The 3124-nt window shown below is 41.2% G+C and overlaps 1 pseudogene; it reads right to left on the bottom strand.

Moving 5' to 3' along the window:
- Window positions 1–454: 454 nt before the first annotated feature.
- LOC112931069 (TLC domain-containing protein 3A pseudogene) lies at window positions 455–2830 on the bottom strand (annotated as a pseudogene).
- Between the last annotated feature and the right edge of the window lie 294 nt (window positions 2831–3124).

Here is a 3124-nt window from a genome sequence, read left to right as displayed (position 1 = left end):
CCAATGGAGGTCTGATAGGATCCAATTGTTGTTACTTAGAAAAAAGTGCTTTTGCAAAAGAGGCAGGTTAGAAGAGGGAGGTAATATGAACGTTCTTTAGAAAAACAAACCCAGGGGATCCCTGGGTGGCGCAGCGGTTTGGCGCCTGCCTTTGGCCCAGGGCGCGATCCTGGAGACCCGGGATCGAATCCCACGTCGGGCTCCCGGTGCATGGAGCCTGCTTCTCCCTCCGCCTATGTCTCTGCCTCTCTCTCTCTCTCTCTCTCTCTGTGACTATCATAAATAAATTAATTAATTAATTAAAAAAAAGAAGAAAGAAAAACAAACCCATCTATCTGCTTATCAATACCCAAAAGGCTGAGGCCACCCAGGGCACAACTTGGTCCGTGGAATACTGAGTGGAGGAGGCAGCTGGTGTGAGGAGGTACCCTCACTGCCTGACTCCTGGGAGCGATTAGCCATCCTTTTTGGCTGGGGCGGTGTCAAAGAGCCGGGTTGCTTTCTTGCACAGCAGAGAGAACCAGTAGATCTGGGGAGCGATGAGGAAGGCATTGGCCACATTGCAGTAAAGGGATGCTGAATGGCACTCAGGGTGGGCTGAGTCCCTGCTGTTGGCCATAAGACCAGTACATGAAAGGGAAGAGGAGGATCCGACAGGAAAGGAAGGTGGTAGCGTGAGGATTTCCTTCACTCTGTACAGAAGGGTGTGCTGCTGCTTTAGCTGAATCAGGACTCTGCCCAGTGACACAAACGGAGTGCTCAGTTCTGCCATGAAGATGCAGCCAACAAAGAAGTCCCCGAGGTCTCCCCTAAGCCTCTGTGCAACTGGCACAAGGACAAACAGGATGACTGCGTGGTGCGCGACCATGAGGTGGTTTTTACTTAGGAAGTTTCAAAAAGTGGTGAGGGAGTGTCTGTGGTTCTGGTCTCTGGTTCGGTACCACTCACAGAGGTCCATGGCGTAGAAGTTACAGATCATGTACGGAATCAAGAACAAGACATACTCTCGGGCAAGCCAGCGCCAGCTGGGGTCATTTCTCCCCCGGTGGCAGGGGGACACCTACTGCCCCTGACCAAGGGGGCCCTGGGAGCAGTAGGGTCTTAATATTTTAGATACACTTGTCTTATAGCATTTAAATTTTACATATATGCATATATATACACATACATGCACACACATACTATATTGTAATTTCACTATAAGAAAAGATTTGTATAGTTTTCCTCTTAACATTACCTATAGCACCTAGCATAGACTTATATAGGGTAAATGTTCAATACTACTCGCTGAATGAATAGATAAATTAGTAGAACTCAGTCCTAAAGGTAATGTGACTATCCAAAATTTATCCCTCCAGTCATGGCTGACACTAGATGATTCTAAAACAAAACTACTTAACAGTTTCCTAAGACCTCTTTGTATAAATGATGCTATAATCATCATTATTATTGTTCATAATTACTAATCTGGGACTACTTGCTGAATGAACATCAATGAACAATCTAACTTAGGTGACACAGCTACTAGTACTTAGAAGAATTTCTAGGCAGATATTCATTCAGGTTGAGGGTCAACAAGTAATTAACCAGGTATAAAAGTGAATGCTAAACATTAGTAATATTTTTGATACTCCATCTCTCAAAGCTTCATATCTTTACCACTCTATGTATTTTGTTTTTATATTTATATGTTTAAAATAATAGGATCACATTCCATATAAGAGGTATGCCATAAGTCTAGACTATCTTGTCTTGTGCACCCTTTCTTTTTTTTTTCTTTTTTTTTTTTTAGTACTACATATTGAATGCTCTTTATAGACTCAGTGAGGCACTAAATATGTCATGTACACATGTATTTCCATGGGTAGAACATATCTGGTGCCTTCCTGATAGTATATTATACATACTGAAAGAATCTTCATCTTCCAAAATGCTCCCCCACCTGCCATTCCCAGTCTTTCTGCTCATCATAGATTTCTCACTTTGGTGTTTAAAGAAAGAATCCTTATAAGTCATTTATCCCATGATGGGAATGAGTTTCAGATTCCATGTCCCCAGTCCCAGAGTAGGGTCCATGATGTCACTGAACTGTGACAGTGAGGAAAAGGCCAGGACATTTATGAGAACCAAGTACCATGGACACATTTTACTGGTTTTATAATTTGGCCACAGGGCAGGCACTTCTCTGTTTCTTTCTAGTTATTTCTTCATTTTCCATTTTTTTTTTCTGCAACACAGCTTGACATGATTCCTTTTCTTTAAAAATTTTTCTGGCCAGAAAACAGAACCTCAAAATGTATTTTATTGTTACTCTTTAAAGCAAAAAAGAGACCGTGCCTCCATATAAGAAGTTGTATCATATTTACACAATTAGTATGTGGAGATGGCAACTGAAAAAATAATCTCTACCATATGTGTTTTGTGGGTATTAAACGTAGAACATAGCATCAAAGCATTTTTGAATAAAAATATTAAGGACCTAAAAATGCGACAGGTTGTTTGATCCTACAGTTTTAATCCACATTATTTCAAAATATTCAAGATCACTCCTTTTTTTCCCTTGGGGATTGAAATTATTCTCTAAGATCTAGACTTGGTCATGTCTCTGAATACTAACTATCAATTAATGTTGAAAGAGGAAAGCTGTGTGGGATGTGAAAGAAGAACATCTTACTCATCTGGTCACCTCTGCCAGGCACAATGATTTGGGCTAAACTCTCACGATCCTGTTGTAATTTCTTAGCAATATTCTTTTCCCTGATTCCTGGACACGTTGTGCTCTAAGATACTTGTTATCACACCTAGAGAACAAACGAGGTGTGGGTAGCATTTTGGCGTCACTTTACTGCCTTTAGGTTTGTGCCATGCTGAAACTACTCTTTCATGGTATCCCTGGTCTCTTTCAGAAATGAAGCCCACGTTGATGACCTCAATATATTCCGAGTTCTACTATCTAGCAAATGGCTGTGTTTTCTTCATTTTGTAAACAGGGACATAGATGAGATTATTGTTCAGCAGATATTTATTTCCTCCCCCAACTCCCAGTTTCCTGGGAGGAATATGCTTCCTCAGCCTTCTGATGCTAAACCTGGCCATGTGACTTGCTTTGTCCTCATGGAAAGTA

Source organism: Vulpes vulpes, chromosome 4 (assembly GCF_048418805.1).
Source record: "Vulpes vulpes isolate BD-2025 chromosome 4, VulVul3, whole genome shotgun sequence".
NCBI lineage: Eukaryota > Metazoa > Chordata > Mammalia > Carnivora > Canidae > Vulpes > Vulpes vulpes.
Note: the sequence above shows the minus strand (reverse complement) of the source record. Positions and strands in the feature narration are given on the sequence as shown.